Source organism: Alligator mississippiensis, chromosome 4, assembly GCF_030867095.1.
Source record: "Alligator mississippiensis isolate rAllMis1 chromosome 4, rAllMis1, whole genome shotgun sequence".
Lineage (NCBI taxonomy): Eukaryota > Metazoa > Chordata > Crocodylia > Alligatoridae > Alligator > Alligator mississippiensis.
In genome coordinates this window covers 21,758,797-21,786,480 of record NC_081827.1, presented here as the reverse complement: position 1 = coordinate 21,786,480, position 27,684 = coordinate 21,758,797, and positions in this window count along the sequence as shown.

Below are 27,684 nucleotides of genomic sequence, written 5' to 3'. Positions count from 1 at the left end.
CCTACCTGCATGCAGCATTTTGTCATGTGCCCATATTGAATTGCATCTTATCTCACACCATTTCTCCATTCTTTCAAGAGCATTCTGAATTCCCAGCCTATCCTCCAAAGTGCTTGCAATCCCTACCAACTTGGTATTGCCTGTGAATGTAACGAATGTACTCTCTACTCTGTCATCCAAATTATTAAGAAAAATATAGAAGAGTGAAAGACCCAGCACAGATCTCAGAACAGTTCTATGCAATACCTCTTCACAGTTGGCTTCTGTGCCTTCACCCACTTGTGAACACATCTTGGAGTACTTCCATCTAAACGACATTTTACTATTTTGCTTATGAAAATAACATGTGAGATAGTAACAAATGACTTAATAAAGTTTAGATAAATCACATCTGTTGCTTCTCCCCTGTTCACAAGGACTGTTATGCTGTCAGAGATTAGGTTGGTTTAATGCGATTCAAATCCATGCTGGATATTACTTATGACCTTATTGACTTCAAAGTGCTTGCAAATGGCCTACTCCATAATTTGTTCCAATACTTTGCTGCAGATTGAAGTTAGAGTGACTGGTCTATAATTTCCTCTTTTTCCTCCATTTCCAAACATTAGATTTGCCCTTTTCTAGTATCCCAGAACTTCACCTGTCCACCAAAGATTCAGCTCCTGAGGTTACTTCAGTCAGTTCTTTAATCATTCAATGGTGAATTTCATCAGGCCCAGCTGATTTTAAAATGCCTGCCTTTTCTAAATAGTCCCTAACCTTTATTCACTTATTTATTTCAGCCTCAATTCTTACCCCCTTCTTGGTGAGACTAATTTTGTTAGACAATCTATTTTTCTTCTTTGACTTGTTGCCCATGGAATCTCTCCTACCAATTTTCTGGAGTTACTTACTACTTTTGTATGATGGGCCAAACCCTGAACTGGCATAAGTTTGGATAGCCCTTCCACTTTAGTCATTACACTGGTGTACATCAGGTAAGGAGTTGGCCCTGTATTGGATTTCAGTCAAATGCTGAACTTTTGTCAAATTTCTCTCTTCCATTGTGTATATATCAAACCTGGGTTTTTTACTATCTTCTGGGGTTCTCTCACCTGGGTCAAACCTGGGTGTTGAACTGTTGTTGACCTGCTATTTCTTATTTTGCTCCAAGAACATCTTCTATGGTAAAATTTCTGCTTGATTGCTCTGCTTTGTTTTTTTTCCATGCATTGACCTCATTATAGAGAAGACAAGGTACTACTTCATGATGACATTATTAAATGAGAACATAAAGGCAAAAGTAGTTAGTCATGTCAGGTTGTAAAGAAAAGACTTTGGAGCATTAAAGCAAAAGCTGTTCTTGGCAGTGACAGTGAATGATCAAATACTTACTATACTTGTGAACCAGAATGCTCTCTTTCAGGTGCTGAAATTTGAATTTTAAAAATGACTACAGACAGAACTAAAATATTGTCCTGGCAAATCACCTACATAGCAATGGTCATTAAATAAATGTAACATTTGAAATTATCCCACACTGAAACATAACAAGATATTTTATGTAAGCTTGCTTCAGTTACAAAGATAAATTCAGTGCCAGGAATAGAGTTCTTTTTGAAGGACTGTATTTAGTTCTACATCTAAAAACATGACATATTAAAGTGTCATTGGAGTCAGCACCTCTTCTGTTTTAATCTGGTGAGAAGTGTGTTGATTTGAAAAGAAACATCCTTATCACTGGAAAGAAAAATGCCAAGAATTCAGATAGTACAGACTTGATGTTGCATAAGCCAAAAAGCTCAGAGCAGCGCTGTTCTCACAATATATTAAAACATGGCAAGAGGATGAATTCTAAATAGAAAATTTTTTAAAACTCCAAAGGACGATTTGTACGAAGCATTATACATTCATTCATTCATTATATATGCAAGTATTATGCTTATTTTGCTCATACATTCCATAACCAAAACCACCTATCTTTAAAAGGGACAAAGCTTAGCTTACGTGTGAAATCCTATCAAAACAACCCAAGAAGCGTGGAAATATAATTACTTATATCTTATTGACCTTTCACCAAAAAACAACACTCTGCATTTTCACCTGGAATCTCTGAAATGCACAACATATTAATTGCCCTCCAAGTACAACTCACAACCTTGATTGCAGTTAGTCATGCAACCTCAGTCAATATTCAGACCTGACATATGTGCATAGGTGTGACACATGACATGTTTGGAGAAGAAGCTTAATACTGTAATTAAGTGTTAGCCAAAGAAGGAAGTGGACTAATGTAAGGGCGATTAATGTACTGTGGGTAGTGTTTTCAAGAAAGAGACTGCCATGCCTCTACAAGATCTATTAAATGAATTCTTAGCATTACATGGACTGTCCAGCCCTCTGGGACAGGAGCTGTGTATTCCTATGAATAAACATGTTTGGCATATGATAGATACTGTCATAAAGTATGTAATGGATAGTAGTCATAATGAGTCCCTTTTCCATGTTACGTTATAGGAAGGATATGTGGGGAAGAATCAGTAGGAAATTCTTTGTTGGTAATTCTTTTAATTGTCCTGTTGGGTTTTCCTGTGGAAAAGAGGATGAATCCTACCTTCAAATTTGTAGCTTTTTGTAGTAAATGCACCTTCCCACACTGCATTCCCTAGGTAGTACACAGCCTGGGCTCTGTTGGCATTTGACAAGAGTAGGGTTGGGATGCTTTCATAAGGCATTTGCCCTCTCCCCTTGTGTGAAGAAGTGCAGATATCTCTATTTTGAAGACATATTCTTACAGAGGTATATGGAAAGCTGATCTGGCCCAGCATTTTTAGGAGCTGCTCCAATGCTAAAGGCTTCCTCCTACACATTTGCTTCTGCTCGTGTCTGCTAAGCAATACTCACTGTCTTAAACAGAGATTACTACTTGTGCTAAATCTTCAGGCATTTAAGCCTGAACCAGATACTTTAATACTTGTTCATGTGGTTTAGAACCAGGGTCTTTAATATAGAAAAGTTAGCTGATTAAGCACATTGTCTACTCAACAGTTTGTAGCTATATATTTAACAGTATGTTTATGCAACGTGCCTTGCATTCCGTTATTCATGGACTGGAAGTAAAATGTGTCATTTGGATGAATGATTCTCAAACTATAAAGGCAGTTGAGAAAATAAACCAAACTAAGATCTCCTGGTCTGTACCAACCACTGTCCAATTTGATTAGAGTAGAACTTGTTGCAATTCCTATGTTCAGGGAAAGGAGGTCCAGAATATTATTGTAACCACATCAAGTCCTGCTAACATGACTGTAACACCATATTATCTCCATATAAAGAATACAGGAGGCAGCATGTCCTGGGTGGTTCTAAACATTTTTAGACTCAAGGCACTCCTAGTTAGATTAAAGGCACCCTACTGAAAATGCTAGCTCTTTGTTTTTACTTTTTTATTGTATACAGAAAAATACTAGAGGAATTCTTCTGTTGCAAAGAACTCAGGAAGACCACAACAGGGCAAGATGTTTTTAATATTTTGGATTTCTATTTTTTATCTCTGGTTTATTCTGTAAATCATATTTGCACACCTAAGAGTGCTAACACTGCATTGCACCTTATAGCACATTTGGAAGAATGTCAAAGAAGCCCCAGGTGCCATGGCACCCTATTTGAGAGTCATTGCTTTAGATTTTAGGTAGGTTATTTTGCAAGCATGAAATGTAAAGATGGTATATGGCCCACCTCTTACATATCTGCCTTGGAAGAGAGCTACAGTCTTGCTATTTGGAAGTCTTTTTGGCACTCCCACAGATGGTACCGAACTGAAGAAAATGTGAGAGAGATTAGACTCTCATCCTGTCTCTCATGCACTAGCTAGAGTCAATTGTATGTTGCATTTCTTTAAGGTATATAGAAGTAATTCCAGCCCTCCTGCTTGCAGAGTGATTTCAGGAACATTGGTCACTGTACTTCTCAATGTATCTATATTTTAGTATAAGTGTGAAAAAAGATTAAGAAGGCAAGGTTTCCATTTCAGTGTCAACTTACCAGCATTGTTATGTATGTTGTATACTAAATACTTTACAATCACATACTTTACAATGTAAATAGTAATATGCAAACTACATATTTTATCAGAAAACCAGGAGATTCAAACCAACCCAACTAATGTTAGTCTTGGCACGTCACATTTTACTTTTTCTAACTTGTCTTTTTTTTTTTTTTTAAGTCAAGTTTTGCACAGATTGAAGATATGGAGCAGTTTTAGAGCAGAATTAGATATGTGTCTTTTGCATTCGAAATTTTGGAGTGACTTTTTTATGGTTTTCAAAAGAACAGAAAAGGTTTTAAAAAATATCTTGGGTTCATTCACTTTCAGAAGTTACAGCTGATATTTAGAAATCATATGACTTTCTGCACATGAACAGTACTTAACATTCAAGATCATTTTCATTTTTTACCAAACAGTGCCTTTAGTCCATAGTTTTCCATAAACATTACATTCACTGAGGGGTATTGGTTGTAGCTGTGTTGGTCTAAGGACATAGGCAGACAAAGAACCTTGTCTATCTTAAGTTTACTGAAGTTTTCAAATATCAGGCATCTTTGTTGCACCTCTGAAATTTGGAAAAAAAAAATTCAGTGGAAAAAGGACTGTTCCATCCCCCTTCTCCCCACAATTGGTTTTCACATCATTCAGAAATATCTGAAGAGGTTTGTCTGATCTTTTCTCAAACACAGTCAAAACAAACAACAGACTCTGAAGGTCACTGACAAAGTGAACTGGGAACTGTTCTTCATCAAGCCCCAGATACTAGAATGAGGGGACAGCCACTGAAATGAGCAGGAGACAGGTTTAAATCTATCAAGAGAAAGTACTTTTTATATAGCACATAGTTAACTTGTGGAATTCATTGCCACAGGAAGTTGTAGAGGCAGATGGTATTGCCATGTTCAAAATGGGACTAGATAAATTAATGGGTGACAGATCCATTAATAGCTGTTTAACAGAATAGTCATGGATATACCTCTAAACCAATGAGGATGGCTGCTAGGGAGGATATGGCAGGGGATAGACCACTCTAGATGCACCCTCTAAAGCAGGGAGTACTCATGCTCCAGCATGTGAGCCAGATCAAGCCCATAGAGCCATGCCACCAAGGTGCTGGGCTCCCCATGGGTCCAAAAAGTTGAGTGGGGAAACAGTGGCAGCATTAATTGCAGTATTAACTACCCCAGGGCCTGATCCAGGCATGTGGGGCAGGGCAGCACAAAGATCCAGGCAGTGTGAGATGGGACTTGATTTGGACAGCGTAAGGCAATATTTGGGTGCCTTAGAAATTATGTTTAAATACTTATACCATATTCTGATTAGATTGACCATCTACCATCTGAACTCAGTAGATGTTCTGCATTGCAAAAAATGGGCAGAAATCCAGGCCATTAATCATCCAATGGATGTATATGACAGTACAGTTTGAAGTGCAAGTGACAGCTGTCTTGGAATGCTGAAGTGATGATTTGAGCCTTTATTTCAATAAAAATACTGTTACACAGACATACTGATTTGTGTTTTTCATTTTTAAAGGAAAATACAAATATTCTGATGGTGCATCATATCTGCTTTGCACAGAGTGTAAATGAGAGGCTGCAAAGAAAAAGAGTTATTAGAAGAATGTGTTTGAAGTGTTTGCTTAGGCAATCCTTTGCTGCCAGGGCGGGGTTAGAGATGAAAACTGAGGTTAAGTCAGTCAGCATAACTCCTGAGCATCTCCTGAAAGGAGAGGTGAATAGAGGTGTTCAGAATGGAGTTTAATGAGGCTTTCATTCTAGGTGTAGTTCTGGGCTCCACATTGTGATGGCCAGTGAACAAGCAGTGGTTGTGACCTGCAGGGCCTGTGAGAGAAATATGGGGGCCCAATACATCCTGGTGGTCCCCATCCCCAAGTTAGAGACAGGAAAAGGAAGAATTCTAGCTGCATTCTAAGCTGAATTCATAGGTGTTGCAATAAAGTTCTGGAGATCGCATTTCTATTTTATTTACATGTCACTCAGAATTATTATTTTACTCATTATATTCTAATATCTATTAAGAATGACAATTCTCATAATTTTTGTCCCATATCCCTGAGCTTGAGGGCCCAGTACAACTGTATTCCACATTGTGCCCTCCCCCCCACAAGGTCCTGGTGATCCACAATGGATGTGCCATGTTCAAGAAATATTTATATTTTGCATTAGGGAAGAGGCACATGATATATTCTTAGCTCATGATGATGATGATGATGAAATGCTTTTAATTCCAGAAGTAACTCAGGAGGAAAGTAAAAATAAACTACTTATGCTAGCCATTTTTTAAATCAGCAGTCTGGCTAACTTGCATCAAAGCATTTCAGATATCTGGCTAAGGAACTCTCTGGACCTTTAAAGTGCCAGTTTTTAATAAGTCTTGGAGTACTGGGAGTGAAAGCTAATGCAGCACCAATATATAACAAGGGCAAATGGGATGACCCGTTAATTATAATCCTGTCTACTTGACATCCATCCTGGACAAAATAATAGAACAGCTGATACAGAACAGGATTAATCAAATATTAAGGGAGGATAATATAATTAATGTCAATTGACACAGATATTTGGAAAATAGATCTTGTCAAGCTAACTTGATATCTTTTTTATGAGTTTCCAAGTTTGGTTAATAAAGGTAATCATATTGATTTAGTAGGCTTCTGTAAGAATTGAATTGGCAGTGCTCACCATTTTGTTCAGAAACTAGACTTGCACAGGATCAACAGGCACACATTACAGAGATGAAAGACACCATCGCTGAGCAGCAGAGCCAGCCTTAGGGATGGGCAACCGCCCAGGGTGCTGTGGTTGGGGAGGCACCACACACATGTGCGCACGCATATGCACACACATGCACACACACACGCACACAGAGCAGTACTTTCCCTCCGCCCCACCCCAACCAGTCTCTGCCTCAGGCAGAAGGAGTGGTGCCCAGTCAGCCTGTCTCCATCTCCCCTGCTTCCCCTGCCCACCTCCAGCTGGTGCTCAGGAAGAGCTGGGCCAGGCAGTGAAGGCTTCTTCACCTCCCCTCCAGACTGCGTCACATGCCCCTGCCTGCTCGCCTCTGCTTGCAGCAGCATCGCTGATTTGGAGAGGGTACTGGAGAGTGCCAAAATATAGGTTCACCCATGGCACCATTTTCCCAAAGGCTGGCTCTGCTGAGCAGTCTCAAAATGTAATCACAAATGAGATTTTGCAAATCATCAAGTGTGTGTTTCTAGCAAGGTCCGTTTCTTCAGAGATCAGTTTTTAACCCTATGTTAGTTAATGTTTTTACCATTGACCTGCAAAAATGCATAAACATACTATTGATATTTTTTTCATAAAACAGAAAGCCTAGGGGAGTGATTATTAAAACAAGGATTGGTCGCTGTTACAGGGTGATCTGATTCACTTGAGAAGCGGGGTACAACCAACTAATGTGGATTTCAAAATGTGAGGAAATATCTAGGAGACAAGGATGCAGAACATTCACTGGGTGGGGATTTCTTCCTTGGGAAGCAATGATTAAAAAGAGTGTGGCAGTCATGATAGATAATAAGCAACACGTATTATGGCCAAAAGGGCTAATGCAAAGTGTGGATGTATAAGCCAGGGAATATAAAGTAAGAGTAAGGAGGTTTTAGTACTTCTGTGTTTGGCAGTTGTGTGACATTTGCTGGATTACTGAGTCCATTTCTGGTGTCCACAGTTCAAAGAAGGCTTAAAGGATTGCAAAACATACCTTATTACATTAATATGGAGAGCAAAACATTTAAAATGGCAGAAGGCTCTCCAATGTAGCAAAGATATGATGACATCCAATGGCTTGATATTAAAGGTAGAGTAATTTAGACTGGAAATATTTTATTAGAACAGTTTACTGAAGGGTGTGATGGATTATTGTTTAGCAGGAATTTTAAAATCAAGATTGGCTGTTTTTTTTTAAATATATGATCCAATTCAAACAGGTTACTTCAGAAAAGTCCTAGGCCTCTGTTAGAAACTTGTCTAATTGACATAATTCATGTTTCATATGAGTTATGGACAAAAAATATGTAATTCTGTTAAAGACCTACCTGTTCAGAAACAAAATGCTAAACGTGGATACTGGCTTTCTTCAACAGGGATCACTGAATTGTGGCTGTTCCTGTCAGGTATACTAGTAGTGCATTAAACATGTGTAACCATTTGGAGATGACCTTATTGTTCACCAGCTAGTTATCTGTGATAGTAATCTATGATAACTGACAGCACAGCTGTATTATAGCCAGGATGGTAATGAGGGTTCGAGATATAAGTGCTAGGAAGATGGCTATGTCAGCCACATCAGCCACTTATAAGCACGTCTTTGGCAGCCCTTGAAAACTCAGCTCCTACTTCCTAAGACAAACAGGGAAAGTTGGATCTTAACTCATGATACTGTCTCACTGGATCATGATTCATGGTCCCATAGGGTGAGATGCTCATTGCCACCTAGGGGATTTGGACACTGTTCCCTGGAGCATTTGCCTCTGTTCTCTCGCTGATGGGAAAGAAAACCTTTGAATATCATTTCATTGCTGCTGTGGGGTCTGTAACTAAAATGATATATGTTGAATACCCTGAGCTGTCTGCCAAAGATAGTTATCTGAAGAGACTCCGACATGATGTCATGGGAAAATTTCAGTCCTCATGATGGATACCTCAGAAAGTTATATGAATAAGTTAAGACAGTCATTATAAAAGTCTTTTAGAGGCTTATTTCTGTTTCCCTTGAGGTAAATGACAACATTTTTGTCCTTTTTAGTTGTGTGTGGTCTATGCCAGTAACTCGAATGACAGCAGCTCTTATTGGTGAGTTTTTTACTCGTTACTGCATTCACTCACATGTCCTCTACTCATGGGAAACACAACATGTATCGTTCACTTACCACTTTAATTTTGGTTCAAAAGTAAAGCATGCAAGAGGTTGGAAATGCTAAGAGGGGAGGGTTGCCTCTGAAGGGGCTATCAATGCTTTAAGAAGTAGAACAATTAGCCTTCAGAACAAGGTCTGATTCATCCCACCTTGCTCTAATAAACTACCTCTCATTTGTTATGATTTCAAACATGCAGCATATTCTGGACTATAGAAAAGAAAAAAAAATTAATTGCAGATTAATTGCAAATTTGATTTTGAGGGAAGTTTTTAATAAATTGAAAATGTAAAAGTCCTTTTCATTTAGCAGGAAAAAAAAGCAGTTATCCTATTACTTGATAAATACTTGTGCAGCCATCCAGAAGCTGCTGGAGTACATGTAAATATATGATAATTAGTCAGTGTTCTCAGTGTAATATTTTCAAGAGGTGGTGAGGCACTTTTTCATCTGATTAAGCAGTGAATATGAAATATCAAAAGGTCAACTGAATGCGAGTTTCCCGCCTGGCATTCTAATAGTGCAATGCCCATTCTGAGAGTGGGTCTCATTTAAACTGGAAACTCATTTTCGCAGTCATCATTTTTTATAATATCCCCCAATATGAGAGACATGTTCTGGGAATGGAAAAAACCTAAAAAGCAACTTCAAGGCTAGTTGAAATACAACGAATGGTCTGATCACAGCCTCTCACTCTCCTTAAATCTGACAGTCTGAGTGACCTTGGCAGAGAGCTGAGTGAAATGTTTGGAACAAAAGGCTTTGGACAAAATGTATCTGTTGTTGAACTTATTATTTAATAGGCAAATGTTATTGCTCTTGTTCTTGGCTTGTGACCAAATGCCTTAAACCAGATGAAAATAGCTTAGATAATTTGACTTCTGAGTTTAGTCGGCTTTTTTACATCATTGTACTACCACTTTTACAGTGTCTCAGTTTCCTTATCTGCAAAATGCAGATCAAGCATCTTTTGTTCTCATTACACCTGGCTGATATCCTCTATATTGTTGCTAAAACAGAGTGGTTGAGGCCAAAGCAAAAAGTCAGGTGACCCAGGTCTTTCCCTTAGCTAGAGATTTCCATCTTTTTCCAGATAACAGCTGCTGCTGATCCCCGTGGCTGCTGTTACATCTTCCTTTTATATTTTTAATTAATGTTGCACCAGATACCATTTCCTTTTCTATTTCCCTTTGCTTTCTTTCTTGCAGCCATTCCGTCCCCTTCTCTCACTTGCTCACAAAAGCAAGCATTTATCTTATTAGTGATCAGCCAATACCAAAGCTGGTAATATATGTAGCTGCCTATCCAGGCTGTGCCTCAAGCTATTGATGTCCCTATGTGTAAAATTCATTTATAGTCTAACTGCATGGTAAATGCCCCTAGACAGATGGCACGTGCATCTGTATGTAAGTGCCATCAAATGATCATCAAAGTTTCTCTTTCCCATCATCAAGAGAACAGAGGCAAATGCTCCAGGGAGTAGATTTCCAAATCCCCTAAGTGGCAGTGAGCATCTCACCCTTTGAAACCATGAATCATGATCCAGTGAAGCAGTAACATGAGTTAAGAACCAGCTTTGCCCTTCTCTCTCAGGGAACCAGAGCTGAGTTTTCAAGAGCTGCCAAGAGCATATTATAAATGGCTGATATGGCTGACAAAGCCATCTCCTTAGCATTTACATCTCAACCCCCATTACCAACCTGACTATAATGCAGTATCATTGTGGACCTTTTCACATGCACTTATGTGCTTTTTAGAATCACGGCCTTATTGAAAGGAAAGGATGTTTTTCAACCACTGGCATCAAAACAGTTAAAAGTTGCAGTATGCAACTAACTATTCCATTAAGATGTGTTCTGCATATGTATATACAATCCAATGGAATAAGCTTTCAGAGATACTGAGCATGTCTACACAAGACACTTACTGTGCAGTAGCTTAATAACACTGTGCAGTAGCGTGCCAGTCAAAAACTGTGCTAATATGCTACTGTGCAGTGTTATTAGGCTACTGTGTAGTAAGTGTCATAAAAAAAAACCCCAAACATGCATTGGTGTTACTGCAATTTAGTTGGTACTTCATTAAGCAAGTACTAAACTAAATGTGAAGTAACTAATATACATTAATGAACATGTAGATGTGCCCAGTGTCCCAGTATCCCTGAGTTATTATCGGGGATTCTGGTTTTCTCTGATAACTCCTCCCCCTCCCAACTTTTTTAATTTAAAAAAGTAACCCAAAAATCCACATTTTTTCCATAATCAAAATGAAACACCACTATATATCTATCTAGCTATTAGGGTTGTTTCATTTTAATCAGAGAAACACATGGATTTGGGGTTACTTTTTTAAATCTAAAAATTGGGGGATGGGGTTTAATCAGAGAAAACGAGGATTCCTAGCTATTATTGGAGAGTAAAGCAGTGTTAGGCTGTCTCTTTGTTAGATCACAGAGTTCATTTTCAGTCTTTTGGACAGTTCTATGTGTATAGTAAGAGAAGGCAAATAACCTTTCTCACTCAACAGCACCTTAATAATGGTTTTCTTACCTAGAAGTTTCTTGCTTCCCTTTTGTACTGATCTTTTCAATATCTATCCAATTCAGCTGGAACGTGAACAGATGTCTTATGGGATTTTATTCACCTCTATAGCTGTCCCTGACAAAATAGCATACTGGCTAGTGGCCAGCTACTTTTAGCTGATTTGGTCACTGAAATATGTGATTTGCATTGTGAATACTGGGGCTTGTACACTGCACAGCAAATTACAGAGCAGTACAGCAGCATTGAGATGACTGGTGGGGCATTCACTCCATATGGCACTTGCTCAGATAGTTCAGTCTTAAACAGACTTTTGAGATGCTGTCACACATCAAAAATCAACATAATCGTTTCCATAGGCAACTGATAAAAGTTGGAGATAAAAACAGTAGAAAAATCTAAGATACAAAGAAAAGAATTGCGAGGAAGCTGACGCCAAAGAAAAACTGCAGGTAGATACTGCTATTTGATTAATGACATAAAAGCTCTTAAGTGATCTAGTTAAAGATGTCCTGAACAATCTGAAAGCAATTTGCAAACTCAGTGATCTAGTGGGTCTGCTAGTCAGAGAATGTGACCTGTAAATCTGTCACTGTAAGAAACAAAATGTGTCTGTTAAAAGGGCAAGGTGAAGAATTGCTGATTTAGGCATTTCTCTACTGAGTTTTTCACCTAATCAAGAGCCCTGCAGAACTCTTTCTAAAAGTCCATTGCATTGGACACCTGTACTCTAGTGGGCTGGGTATGTGTGGCCAGACTTCCAATTTCAGCTCTGGAAATGTCTCTACACGAGATGCTTACTGCGCAGTGGCTCGTTACTACTGCTCAGTAGCATCCCATGGAACGAACCGTGATGTGACGCTACCGTGCAGTAGTTAGAAGCTACTGAACAGTAGTAATGAGCTGCTGTGCAGTCATCATCACCAGGAAGCTGTGCGGGGACGCTACTGCACAGTCACACGAGTTACTGCACAGTTATTTCGTACTTGGGTATGCAACTATGAAATGACTGCACAGTAACAACTGCATAGTCAGCGTCACATGTAGATACGGCCACTGTGTCCTTGGCAAGTAACTAAGGGCCAGATCTGAAATATTATTGTAGGACATATATCACAAAAAGAAGTTCACTCCATTTCAGTGGCCTTGGGGCTTAGTTTCATTAGGGACCTACATCTTGGTCTAACACAATGTCTAGATGCTTAGACGTAGGCTTCTGAGCAGGCACAAAAGCAATCCAGTTCAAACAGGCAAGTGCCTAACCCCTAACTTCCATCAAGATGCTAGTTGGAGTTGGGAGGTGTCAGTAGATCATATCTCAGTCACGCTAAGTCCACTGTATTTGATGCAGAGTGTGACACAATACTACACAGTCCTTCTCAAACATTGTCATCAGGGTGGTGATCTCCCATTTAAACAATAAGGTAATGGTTTGATGTGGGAGACTTGGATTCAAGGCCTTTCTCAGGCTGAGCAACATCTTTCGTTTCCCTAACCCCACTGGGTTTTATAATAAATTGGGTGGGGGACACCATCCCCTTGAAGCTAAACCACTGGGCCAAGAATGAAGGACAGGTGAATGCAAGAAAAGATAACGTGAGTTGGAGCATGACTCTTAACCCAGGTATCAAACAATTCCCTGCATAGGTAACTCCTGGATTCTGGTCTCTGCTGCCAAGACAATTTACTTATTTTACAGTCCTTTGTTAAAAAACAGAAATAACCCTGGCAGTACAGATGAGTCCATTAATCAGCCCTTTCTGGGGAGTGTCCTTCTCACTGGGCTACAAAGTTATGTTCCCTTTTGCATTTTCATCTCCTGACATCATTAATCTTTTAAGTGTCCTGCCTTTATCAAGAGGATGGTCTAGCTTTTCCAGGCCTGCCCTTTACTGGACAGATTCTCTAAGCACCATGCCACTGAAAAATTGGGCCCCACCACCTGTGTTGCTATCTTTCTCATATGAAAGTGGCAGTGGATGCTATCTTTTTTCTTGTCATCAGTGTTGTTAGTGCATCTCCTTTTGTGGTGCTATGAACTCAGAATTGGGGAGGTGTTTTACTGTTCTGCCCTGAGTGAGGCTCATAAGCTTTGGAGACAGAAGGGTGTTCAGACACATCCCTGTTCCTAGTGTTTTCTGTTAGGGAGTTTGAGACACCCCCCTGCTCGGTGCCTATTTGCTCTAAATCAGCAATTTCTAATTCTTCTTTTGGTGCCTAGATATTAGCCCCTGCCTATTTCAATTGCCCTTCCTGTGCAAGGGCCATTTTTAGAAGTGTAATGTTTAAGTGAAGACACCTGCAAGCATGATTTGCATCTGGCCCTTAATCTTTCATTTCAAGTTCCCCATTATCCTTATCTGTAGTAAATAATGCTTCGTTCAGCTTGTTGTTCTAAGGAATCACTACCATTTTTATAACAATGTGATAACATTAAGAGCTAGAAAAATACTAAGCATTAGTATTATTTGGCCTTCCAATAGGAGTCATGGGGACAAATGATTCAGTTCATTTTAAGAGAGAGCTTGGTAAGTTTAATAACCTTATACTGTGGTAGCACTGATGAACCTCAGGCATGGATAAAAGTCCCAATACTCCATATGCTGCATTGTTGACTGTGGTTAGATCCTCAGCAAGTGTAAATATACGCTGTGGGTTTACATCAGCTAAGGTTCTGGACCAGGGCCTTTGATTTTAAAGATGAACTCTTCTGAAAAAAAAAAATGTGTATTGTATTTATTTATGTTTGCTTCTTGGTGATGCAGAAAGGAACTGAAGGATTTTACATTTGGTTTCTTTTTTAACATTAGGCAAAAACAGGAATGTCAGGTCTTTCTAGTTTTTCAGAAGGATTCTTTGCAAAAGTGGAGAACTCCTTTGAAAAGAGTAGGAAAAATACTTAAAAAAAAAAGCCTTTCCATCCGAGCGTTTTCCAGGAATTTGATTTAAATGGACTGTAATAAAGGATGTGGACTCCCAGGAAGGTGGAAGCTAGAAGCTTGTGACCTCTGCCAGCAAGCAGAAATCTTCATCTCCACCTGCAGCAATGTGCCTAGAGAAAAAATAATGGAGGCCTAGCAACAAAGAAAGAGGTATAGCAACACATTCTGTGGGTGGAGAGGACAGGCCAGGCATCCCCAAGGTTGGTATGATGGATACCACTGCCACCGAGAGGAAGTGATGGGTGGTGGTGGTTGGAGACTCCCTTCTGCTACGGGCAGAGGCATCCATCTGGAAGCTTGATCTATTGTCTTAGGAGGTCTGCTGCTTGCCCAGAGCCCAGATCTAAGAAGTTGTGGAGGGATTACTGAGACTCATTTGGCCCTCTGACGACTACCCCATGCTGCTAATCCATGTGGGGCACCAGTGATGCTTCCAGGGCTGACCCTGAGCAGATTAAAAGTGACATCAGGGCTCTGGGTGCAAGGGTGAAGAGGACAGGGGCTCAGGTGGTGTTCTTCTTGATCCTTCCAGTCAAGGAAGCAGACACATCCTGTAGATCAATGTATGGCTGTGCAGATGGTGTTATCAGTAGGGCTTTGGTTCTTTGACTGTAGGATGTTGTTCCATGAAGAAGGATTGCTAGGGAGAGATGGGATCCACCTGATAAAGAGAGGGAAAAGTATCTTTGCAGACAGGCTCACTAACCTAGTGAGAAGGGCTTTAAAGTAGGTTTGCTGGGGGGTGGAGACCAAAGCCCTGAGGTAAGTGGAAAAGTGGGTGACCTGGAGGTTCTTCAAGCAGGAGGTGGCAACAGGAGAGGCCTTCTCCTGAGAAAGCAGGGCAATCAGCTGCTTACTTCAGGTGTCTGAACCTGAATGCATAGAGTCTGGGAAATGAGTGGGAAGACTTGAAAGTCCTCCCACAGTCACAGAACGACGACTGTGGGAGGACCATCACTGGAATAACAGAGACAGGGTGGGAGAGCTCACATGACTGGAGTACTGCCGTGGAGAAGTATAAACTGTTCAAAAAGGACAGGCAGGGGTGAAGAAGAGGAGGATTTCTGCTTTATGTAAAAGAGATGAATGATTTTTCAGAGCTCCAGTATGAAACTGGATATAGGCCTGTTGAAGGTCTCCAGGTTAGGGTCAGGGGGGAGAACGACAAGAGTTGTGTCATGGTGGATGTGTGCTCTAGACCACCAGACCAGGAGGATGAGATGGGGGAGGCTTTTTTTAAACAGCTAGTGGAAGTTTCCTGATCATGGGCCCAGGTTCTCATGGGGGACTTCACCCTGGCATCTGCTAGGATACAATACGGCAGTGCACAGGCAATCCAGGAAACACCCTGGTGCAAGTGTTGGAGAGGCTAACTAGGGGCTGTGCTCCTCTTGACCTGCTGCTCACAAACAGGGAAGAATTGGTGGGGGATATAGTAGAGGATGGCAACTTGGGCAGCAGTGATCACAAGATGATTGAGTTCAGGATCATAGAATCATAGACAATTATGGTTGAAAGGGACATCAGGAGGTTAACTAGTCCAGTCCCCTGCTCAAAGCAGGATGACCCCAACTATCTCATCTCAGCCAAGGCTTTATCTAGCCTGGTCTTTAAAACCTCTGAGGATGGAGAGTCCACACCCTTTCTGGGTAACCTCTTCTAGTGCTTTACTACTCTCTAAGTGAGAGTTTTTCCTAATTTCTAACCTAAACTTTTGTTGCTGCAACTTGAGACCATTGCTCCTCATTCTGTTATCTGCCATCATTGAGACCAGTCTAGCTCCATCCTTTTTGGGACCATCCTTCAGGTAGTTAAAGTCTGCTATTAAATCCCACCTCAGTCTTTTCTTCTCCAAACTAAATAAGCCCACTTCCCTCATCTTCTCCTCATAAGTCATGTGTCCCTTCTCCTTAACCATTTTGTAGTCCTCTGCTGGGATCTCTCCAATTTTTCCACATCCTTTCTGTAGTGGTGGGGCTAAAAACTGGAAACAGTACTCCAGATGTAGCCTCACCAGTACTGCATAGAGGGGAAGAATCTCTTCTCTCAATCTGCTGACAATGCTCCTACCAATGCAACCCAGTATGCCATTAGCCTTCTTCACAACAAGGGCACACTGCTGGCTCATATTCAGCTTGATGTCCACTGTAACCCCCAGGTCCTTTTCTGCAGAGCTTCTGCTTGGCCAGTTAGTCCCCAGACTGTACTGGTGCATGGGATTTTTCCATGCAGGACTTTGCACTTCCCCTTATTGAACCTCATGAGATTTACTTTGGTTCAATCCCACAATTTGTCAATGTCTCTCTGAATCCTAGCTCTACTCTTTAGCATATCTACTACTTCCCCAGCTTGGTGTCATCTGCAGACTTGCTGAGGCTGCAATCCATCCCATCTTCCAGGCCGTTGATGAAGACATTGAACAAAACTGGCCCCAAGACTTACTCCTGGAGCACTCCTCTTCATAGTTAGTTCATAGGTTTTCATCCCTGTGCTTTTTGTACTATCTTCATTCACTATTTCTCTAGTTATAGAAACAGAAAAGACAAAACCTGACTCTTCTAACATAGAAAACTGGGGGGGGGGGGGGGGCTTTTGTTTTTAGAAAAATATTCCATCATTTAAAAAGCAGAAAAGGACTCGCATGCACTTTTCCCTTTGCAGGTCATCTTTAAATTTGCATCTGTAAATGAGTGAAATGTGGTGACAGCTAATTATCCGCAGGGTGCTCATGTTCTCCTGAGGAAGATTTCTAAGACAATCAGTCCTTCAAATGACAGCTAATATTTTTAATGCAATGTAAGGAAAAAAGCAAATCCATTTATAATTTGTGAAGTTTTATGTTTGTTGAGCTGTTAGGCACAGGTGGGAGTTAGCACACGGCTCAGAAGAAAACAAAAGAGGGAAAATGTCATCTATTCCTTGAAGATTGAGTTAGAAGGCTTGAAGTTTCCTCTAATGTATGACCCTCAGGTCTCAATCCTGTGAGGTACTGAGTGCTGCTGAGAGACTATGGCGGTGCAGGAACAACCCGTACTGCGCCCTGACACATTGCCATAGCAACGTGCTGCTACGGTGATGTAGTGGCAGCATGAAGGTTTTTGCCCGCGGACACCATGTCACCATAGTGCGTTGCTATGGCAATGTTGCATCACGTGTAGACGCACCCTTTTTGTGATAGTGGCAACTTATTATATCTTGTCTGCCTGTCTCTACCTGTAATTCTTAGAGATCTTTTAGGGATCTTGTGAGAATAAATTGGTAAATTATTATCAGGCTCTGGGTACTCTATAATGTTAATAGTATATGTACTATTGATATTACTGATTAGAGGGAAACATAGAGTTATATGTGTAAGTATTAAGTACCTCTTGATCCTCTGACCATACTTTGTGGAAGAAGGGGTGGGTATAATAAACAAGTGATTTTTCCCATTACAATTTCCAGAGATTCTCCTTTAACTTGGCTGATGGCTGATATAAATTAATTGAATGGCAGCACTCCCATTGTTTTTCCCATTGCTTTCCCAGGCTTGTCAGATACCCATTTAACTGTTTGGTGCACAGGACAAACAGAGCAAACAGAAAGCCAGACTGCATGTGTTTATTGGTACAGGAACCTTTAGTATGACTGTGTTCTGGGTCTCCACCGTTGCCCTATGCCAGGATGTAAAGAGTAATGAAGAGTTAAAAATCTGCAATCTCTGAAAATTGTCTGTTTTAATAATAGTGATTCACATTAACAGTGTTATCATCAGAAAACATGGAGCAATTAATATGTCATTGGCCCAGAGGCAATTCTTCATTTTTAATGGAAACTATAAACTGGCTTCTTCAAAGGACTTTTATTTATTATAAGTTTTGTCTATGTCATACATCACTGCAGTATCTCTATATCGCACAAACAAAACGGGATTAATTTTTACAATACCTCTCGAGCAAAGAAAATCTATATATCTGTTTTACAAGAAGGGAAACAGAGGCACAAAGCATTCAGATATTTTGACCAAGGTCACAAAAGAAATCAGCAGCACAGCCAGGAATTGCATTCCAACTCCCTAATTTCTGGCCCATTACCTTTAATTGCAGGATTATCCTCTTTTAAGTATAAAATGGCATTTTTCTTATCTGATTATAGCAAATGGATATAATGAAACACCCAGTTACTCTCTGGCAGAACTGAAGTTCCATATTCTTTCAATCAGTACATTGCTACAAGGAAACCCAAATGAAAGTGTCATTGTATCCTCATAGTGGAAAAAAAATAGTTTTTCGTGCAGTATGTTCTTCCAGGTTTTTATTTTTTTTCCTTTGTTTTATTATCTGATGATGACAAACATATTCTACTCTCATCAGGCTATGGGAAAATAGAATTTGTCCCTCTTTTTCCTGTAAAGGTCATATAGCATAGTGTAGGTGGTAGGGAGAGGAACTGAGAATATTTTACTAGCTCTGTTATTGGAGCACTTTGCAATCTTGCTCAACACGCTTCATTTCACTGTGTCACAGTTCACCAACTTGTATACTTGGGATAGCAGTTCCTTTATGGATAGGAGTTGAGAGTTAATGTACTACTGCTAATGAACTGAAAGAGTCGTCATGATAGTTACAACTGAGATGTAACTGCTACCAACTGAACTGATAGTTATGCCACTATGAGAACCACGGTAGCGCGTTTTTATGTAGTTTCATAACCTCCTGAACTCATAGTTTTGGGGCTGACATTTTATGAAATTATTGGCTTCCAGTTGGGCTGTGCGAAGCTTCGGCTGGTGATTTGATTCAGAGGAGATTCAGCCTGATTCGGTGGCTGAATCTCTGAATCTGAATCAAATCAGGGACTAATTTAAAAGTCCAAATAGATTCAAAACTCTCCGAATCTTTGGAAAAGATTCGGAGCCTGTCCCTGCCCACTGCAGCAGGGAGCTGTAGACGACTCCGAGCTGGTAAGTACTAGGGATGGAGAAGGGGGAGGCTGGGGGAGGGAGGAGGGAACAATGGGGGGACCCCTGCCAGCCCCCCTGACCTCCTCCGCTCCCCCAGCCTCCCCTGAACCCCGCCCAGTCCCCCAGCCACCTCCATGGCTGCCCCGCCCATCCAAGCTTGGTACTTTAAAAAAAAGCCCCGATGCTCACTGGGTGCTGTTGGGCAGAGGGATGATCCCTGCTGCCCTCCACTGCCCCATGCTGTATGGGGGGTTCTGTAGGAGCCCCCGACCCCCCCCCACTGCTCCCTCATCCCCCCCATGGGTGCCTCACTCAGGCCAGCTCTGGGCCTTTAAGAAAAAAAAAAAGAAAAAAAGAAAAGCCCTGGGACTCGCCACTCCTGCAGCAGCCTTGGGGCTTTGGGGGGCTCATGAAGAACCCCCACATGTGGTGTGAGGCAGCAGGGTGTAGTGGAGATCATCCCCTGCTGGCAGGAGCAGTGAGTCTTGGGGTTTTTTTCAGGGTTTTTTTTTCCTTTCGACCAGGGCACCCATGGCAGAGCTGGTGGAGTGAGGGGGGGGGGGTCAGAGGGCTCGTGCAGAGCCCCCCATGCAGTGTGGGACAGTGGGGGGCAGCATTGATTGCCCCCCCCCACTCAGCAGCACCTGCTGAGTCAGCTTTTTTTTTTAACAAGTGCTGGATGCTGGGGCGGGTGGGACAGCCATTGCCAGGGTGGGAGAGTGGGCGGGGGATGGGCCTGTCTTGGCTAATTCAACTTAATTGAATTGGGACAGTGATTTGAATCAGACTGGCCAAATCCAAAACATATACAATGGTCCTTATGAATCTCCTGACCAGAGAATTAGCAGTATACACTGTGCAGTGCGTATGTACATGTACACGGACACATACCCTAGTTTTTATTTTCATACAGTAGAACCTGCATGAGCTATGCACTTTTGTGTCAGACCTAGCTAAAGTGGTGCACAAACTAGAAACCCCACTTGGCATGCTACTGTGAAGAATTTTTTTTTTTTTCATAGATTCATAGATGTTAGGGCTGGAAGGGACCTTGAAGATCATTAAGTCCAGCCCCCCTGCCCCAGGGGCAGGAAGTCAGCTAGGTTGAAAGTACCCCATCAAGATAAGCATCCAAATGTTTTTTGAATGAGTCCAGAGTACGTGCCTGCACCACCTCTGGAGGGAGTCTATTCCAGACCTGGGGGACTTGGACAATAAAGAATTTTTTCCTTATGTCCAGCCTAAAACGCTCTTGGAGGAGTTTATGACTGTTGGTCCTTGTTATCCCTTGGGGCGCTCTGGTGAACAGACATTCCCCCAGATCCTGATGAACACCTCTTACGTATTTATAGGCACCCACTAGGTCCTCCCGAGCCTGCACTTTTCCAGGCTGAAGAGTCCCATGGCTCTCAGCCTCTCTTCATAAGGCGTATTCTCTTGCCCTCTGATCATGCACGTGGCTCTCCTCTGGACTCTGTCAAGCTTCTCGACATCTTTCTTGAACTGTGAAGCCCAGAATTGGATGCAGTACTCCAGCTGCAGTGTCATCAAGGCCGAGTACAGTGGGAGGATGACATCCTGAGATTTACATACAAGCGTTTATGGAGGCAAGCCAGAATTTGGTTTGCTTTACCAGCTGCAACATCACATTGGTGGCTTATGTTCATTTTGTTGTCAATCATGACCCCCAAGTCTCTTGCAGCCATGGTGCTAGCAAGCCTGGATCACTGGCCTATCCTCAGATGTGGACACTATGCCTCAAAGTGTAATGTCATCGGCAAAGTTGGCCAGTGCGCTTCTGACACCAATATCCACATCATTGATAAAGATGTTGAAGAGAACCAGTCCAAGGACAGAGCCTGGGCGGACACCACTGGTCACAGAGCACCATAATGATTCACTCCCATCGACTACTACTCTCTGGGTCCGATCTCAAAGACAATGTCCATCAGCCATCAGACTGTGGTGTAGCTGAGACCACAGTTGTCCAATTTTTCCTTGAGGAGTTCATGGGACACCAGATCGAAGGCTTTTTTTAAAGTCCAGATATATGATGTCAATCTAATCTCCTTTGTCCAGGTGGTATGTCACCTGGTCATAGAAGGAGATAAGATTGATCAGGCAAGACCTACCCTTGACAAACCCATGTTGGCTATCCCTCAGGATGTTGCCCTCAGCCAGCTTATGAAAAAGGGTCTCTTTGATAATTTTCTCCAAAATCTTCCTGAGGATTGAAGTCAAGCTGATTGGCCAGTAATTCCTAGGATCTACTTTCCGCCCTTTCTTGAAAATGGGTACTGCATTGGCCTTCTTCCAGTCTTTAGGTACTTCACCAAAGCACCACAATTTTTTAAATATTTTTGCCAATGTTTGGGCTATGACACTTGCCAGGTCCTTGAGTACTCAAGGATGTGATCTGTCAAGACCAGCTGACTTGAAGGTGTCCAGCCTCTCAAGGTGTTCCTTTACAAGCTCTACCCTGATGCTGGGTATAAATATGTGGTCACCCTGGGCATCCCACGTCATGCTAGGCATGGCAGTCCCTTTGGGCTGATGAAAGACCGATGCAAAGTACCCATTAAGCAAGTTGGCTTTTTCCTGGGTGTCTGTTGTCAGTTCTCCCATTTGGTTCAGCAGAGGTCCAATGTTACCCTTGCTTTTTTTCTGACTCCCTACATATCTGAAAAAGGACTTTTTATTATCCTTGATATGTGAAGCCAGATGGAGTTCAGCTGCAGCCTTGGCTTTCCTGATTCTGTCCCTGCAGGTACAGACCAGTGCTGAGTACTCCTCCTTGGTGGTACTTCCAGCCTTCCATCCTTTATAAGTTTCTCTTTTTAGGCATAGAAGGTCCTCAAGTTCCCTGCTGAGCCAAGGGGGTTGCCGTGTCCTTTTGCTACCCTTTCTCTTAGATGGGATGGTGTGGCAGGGCACTGTGTTTGCCTGCCACTTTAAGGGCCAGAAGGCAGCAGCCAGCAGGTGCCTGATGAGGGCAGCCATTTTAGACTCAGGGCTGCCCATATAAAGAGGGCAGTTCTGCTGCTGGGGGCCAGGCAGCAACACTGCCTGGTCGGAAGGCTGCTGATATTATCTGGAGGTAAGGGAGGAGCTGTAGGGGATGGATAGGAGGCTCCTGGTCCTGGTCCTGGTCCTGGGTATAACCTAAAACTGCACCCTGTCAGGAGTGGGTGACCTGGTGGGGCTCTCGGTGGCATGGGAACCCCCAGGAAATGCCAGGCCAGTTACCACCCTGGTGAAAGGCAGGTCAGGGTGCCTTAACCCCTAGCCCCCACAACTGGGTGGGTTACCCCTTTATTGGAGGGTCAGGAAGGTGGACCCCATGAAGAAGAGTAAGGGCCATTGACTCAGGCCTGTCTGAACTTCCCCTGACTGGCCCATGCTGGGGCCAGGACCAGAAGGGTTGAAGGGCCAGGGGCCCATGACGAGGAACGCCTGAGAGCTGAGGGACTGGGGTTCCAACTGACCTGGAGGTGGGCCAGGGCTAGTGAGCCGAAGGTCCCGGTGGGGGGGACCACACCCGGAAGGGGAAGCAATTCAGGGAACTATGCTGCCTAATATGAAAGTGGATGAGACCATCTGATGAGAGGAATCCAGGTGGGGTTCAACTAGGAGGATTCTGAGGTCCAGAGTGGGGGCCAGTGATTTGTGATAACACCTAGATGCCATCTGCGAGGCTTGGGCTGCAGTGTAGGGGAGGAATGGAGCCACAGATAGCGCCCCCTGGCATTGGGGCAGTAAATGGGCAGCCTTCTGTTTTTTAACATCTATTATATAATTAACAACAGGGTATGGTAGGCGAGAAGGCAGGCGGTTAGCCCAGGAACAGGTGGGCAGGTTACAGGGAAAGCGGCCCCAAGCAGGCCCCCTGTTACAGATAGCCATCTCTTGTGCTGTCAGGATCACTCCCTTGAGGAGCAACCACTCCTCTTGAACTCCTCTTCCTGTCAAGTCATGGTCCCTTAGGGCCTCAACCATGAGCCTCCTGAGCTTGTCAAAGTCAGCTTTCCTAAAGTTGAAGACTTCTGTATTGCTGACTGACTTGCTAGCTTTGTGATGGATAGTAAAGGTGATCAGCTCGTGGTCACTATCACCCAGATTTCCACTGATTCTTAGGTCACTGACTAAATCATTCCCTTTAACCTGTACCAGGTCCAGCAACACTTTACCTCTTGTCAGTCCATAGAATTCTTGACTCAGGTACAGCTCGTTCATGCACAAAAGGAAGCTTTGTGACTGCTTGAATTTGGCTGAGTGCTCTTCCCATGAGATGTCTGGGTAGTTAAAGTCTCCCATGACAACCATGCACCGAGAGCATGCAGCCTCAGCTAGTTCCCTGGATTATTCCTGGTCCAGTTCTTGTTTCTTGTTAGGAGGTCTATAATAGACTCTTACCATGGTGTCTCCTGAGCCATGTTCCTCATGTATTTTAACCCAGAGGGACTCCAGCCATCTTCCCTGGGTGCCTATGTCAATTTGCAGGGATGTGTAGCTTTCCCTGACAGAGAGAGCTACACCCCCATCCCTTTTATTTGCATGATCTCTCCTGTACAGGGTATAGGCATCTACAGCTGTGGCCCAGTCATAGGTGGAGTCCCACCAGGTCTCTGTTATCCCTATGAGACTGTAGTCATTCTTACTTAGCAGGAGGACCAGTTCCTCCTGTTTATTCTCCAAGATCCTGGCATTGGTATATAGACATTGGAAGCCCTAGGCTTCCTTACACTCCCAGGTGGACACCGTTCCAGGGCTGGGGTAGGAGTGGATTCCCTTGGGTGCCCTAACCTGCTCGTTATTCAGTAGTTGCCTAGTGGGTTTGCATTGGTGGTTATCCACCCATCCCCTGGTGGGCTTAGTTTAAAGCCTGGTTGAGCAGGTCAGCCAGTCTGGCTGAGAAAAGCCTTCTCCCCAGTGCAGTGAGGTAGAGGCCATCTCTTCCCAGCAGGCCACTGCCTCCCTCACCAAAGAATGGACTGTGATTGTGGAAGCTGAAGACTTCATGATGACACCAGTGCTGCAGACTACCTCAGTCCTCCTCTCCCTCCTCAGCCCATAGCCCGAAACTGGGAGGATTGAGGAAAACACCACCTGTGCCCCCAACTCCTTAAGCCCTGATACCAAAGCCCTGTAGCACCTCATGACCTGGCTGGGATTGCTCCAAGCTATGTCATTCATGTCCAGATGGATAAGGAACATAGGGTAGTGGTTGGTGGGCCAGATGAGCTTTGGGATCCTGTTGGCCATGTCCCAGATATGTTGGCTGGGAAGCAGCAGACTTCCTGGGCTAGGGGGTCAGAGGGACAGATTACACCCTCAGGAGGGAGTCTCCTACAATAAGCATTCTACAAGGGCCTTAGGGAGAGCAGATGTGACAGCTATGGGTAAGCCTGCATTGCCTACAGGAGCTGGCAGCTCTGCCGACTCTACTGGTGCTGCAAGAGGTTCATACCTGTTGCAAAGCTCCAGAGGGGTGGGGACCTTGGTGCAGCGGGCCTTGAGGCTGTTGATTACCTTGGTCCAAGCGCTTGGGTGGACAGTGTGGGAGAGCCTCGAGTCCTCCCTTGTCCTAGAGGGTGACCTTAGTCGACCGTCAGCCATCATGGAGTGAGGGTCCTGGCAGTAGGAGTCGATCTCCTTCTCACCATCCCTGATGGCACGCAGTCTCTGGAGCTCCTCAATCTGGCACCTCAGAGACTCTGAAGTGGAGCAGACCTTGCAAGGTGAGGTGGCTGTGCTCCTAGTCCCATGTGCCAAGCAGCCCCTGCAGCCAAGAGCCAGAGGCTTCATCTGCATGAAGCCCAGAACCATGGGTTCTGTCTGGATGGAGGCCTCTAAGGTGCCAGAAGGGGAGGCCGCAGACTTCGATGGGGTCCTCGGGCTGTGGTATGTGCCCATCCTCATTGTACCGGTGGTAGACTGGCTACGATTGTGACTACCTACCCTAGAGGGCTCACTGGCAGGACCTCAGGCCCTCCTGCTCACCCTCCTGTGCAAACGCCTGCACTAAAGTCCTGTTTGTGGGGCTCAAGTCGCGTTGCTCCCCAAGGGCTGGGCGAAGTACGAGCTGGGGGGGGACGTGTCCCTCTTTGGCTACCACTCAGCTGCCCTGCAGGTGACTGTGTTGGGGTCCCTCCTGCCCTGCCATGTGCCCCACCTACCTCTGGCTGCACTGGGGGTCTGGGTAGGGGTTCCGCTGGGGAGTCCTGGGGTTCCCTTGGCTCTACAGGGGTGCAACAGGCTTCCGTCCATGCGTCTCTCACCAGAGCAATGGATGAACTGTGGGCCCTTTTTAAATTGTGTGCATGTGCAGAAGGGCTCACTGACAGCACCTCACCACTCTAGGGGCTGGGGTGGTCCCTCTGGCTGTGCTGGGGGTCCGGGTTGGGGTCCCGCTAGGGGGTCCTTGGCTCTACAGGGGTGCAACAGACTTCCGCCCATGCATCTCTTGCTGGAGCCAGTGGTGAGTGATACCGCTTAGGAATTTGTGTCCACTTCTACACTGATAACTTCATTGCTTTGCCCTGTTTTGCTGGTCTGTTCCGGGAGGATTTTTTTCATCTTTTCCAACTGCTTATGCAGTTTTATTCATTACTTTATCCATTAGATCAGACATTTGCAGTTGTCGTCCATGGAACATTGGTAGTATCTGAGGCCCTGGGAAGTAGTCTGGAAAAGAGATCTATTTCCATTAAATGTTTGGTGATAAAGATGCCTGGTGGTCTATGAGAAATTCTGAGATTTGGCAGGCTATTGTTTCTAAAAGTCTGGGCATCACCAAATTGGAAAAATGCAGCCATTTTCTGGATAATGAAGCACAAAGGACAGCATAGATTTCATAGATTCATAGACATTAGCACTGGAAGGGACCTCAGAAGACCATCAAGTCCAGCCTCCTGCCCGAGGGGCAGGAAGTCAGCTAGGGTCAAAGGATCCCAGCAAGGTAGATGTGCAAATGTTTCTTAAAAGAGTCCAGAGCAGGTGCTTGCACCACCTCTAGAGGCAGTATATTCCAGACCTTGGGGACTTGGATAGTAAAGAACTTTTCTTTATGTCCAGCCTAAAATGGTCTTGGAGGAGTTTATGACTGTTGGTCCAGCCATTTTGATATGAATCTGTTTATAATTACCCTTTGCCTGTGGATTTTGAGCTAGTTGTCTGGTTACCCTACATTATATCCATAGCTCCCTACATCTACCCAAGTACCTGGTTTGTTAAAAAAGGAGATCAAGTTTGTTCAGAATGATTTGTTCTTTACAAATCCATGCTGGCTGCTTGTGATCGGCCTTTTCTCCTCCAGATGCTTGCAAATGGACTTCCTTAGCATATGCTCCACTAACTTCCTGGGTATTAAGGTAAGGTTAACTTGTCTGTAGTTCCCCAGGTCAGTAGTCACTCACAAGAGTCAAAGACAACCAGATGTGATGTCATCCACATCACTGCCTTGCATATCTTTTGCTGCAGAAACTTGTGTGCCTAACCACACCACTCTGTTAAGTTGGAGAGGACCTTGGGATTTGACTGATGGCCAACCCACATCCTCACTAAATATGTTGTTCCAGTGATTAAATACTCTCATTATGAAACAATCTCACCTAATTTCCACTCTGAATATGTTAGTGTTAACTTCCAGCCATTTGACTTTGTTATGCCTTTCATCTGTTAGACTGATGGGGTAAAAGACTTCCCCCATCAGAAATCTCTCCATAAAAGTACTGATGACCATATTTAGCTACTTTCTAACCTTCCATTTGTTAAGCTAAATAGGCTGAACTTCTTAAGTCTCCCTCTGTAAAAATGGTTTTCCCAATCTGAAATTATTCTTATTTCTTTGTGAATCCTTATTCATGTATCAACATTTTTTAAAGTAGGAAGACACACATGGACACTAATAATATCACTAATACCCTATGCAGTCATAAAACTGCCTTCCTACATCTATTTGATATTCCCCTCCCAAAGGCTGCATGACTTTTAAGTCACTGCATCACAAAGGGAGTATACTTTCATTTGATAATTTTCTGTAGCCCCTAAATTTTTTTCTTGTCACTATGTTCCTAAATGTAAGTCTCCCTCCATAAGCGTGACTTACATTTTTGATTCCTAGATGTATGCCCTTAAAAATAACTCTACTAGAATGCACGTCTTACAAATGTACATATTACCAAACAATTCAGACTGTTTTGTATAACTGATCTGTCCTTTTTTAAACAGTATTTCCATGCAGAGTCATTAAGGACTTTTGTTGGATTGAAGCCTAAAGTAATATAGTAATATGATTTTCAGTAGAATGGGGGTTTTCACTGGAGGGCTTTCATCCA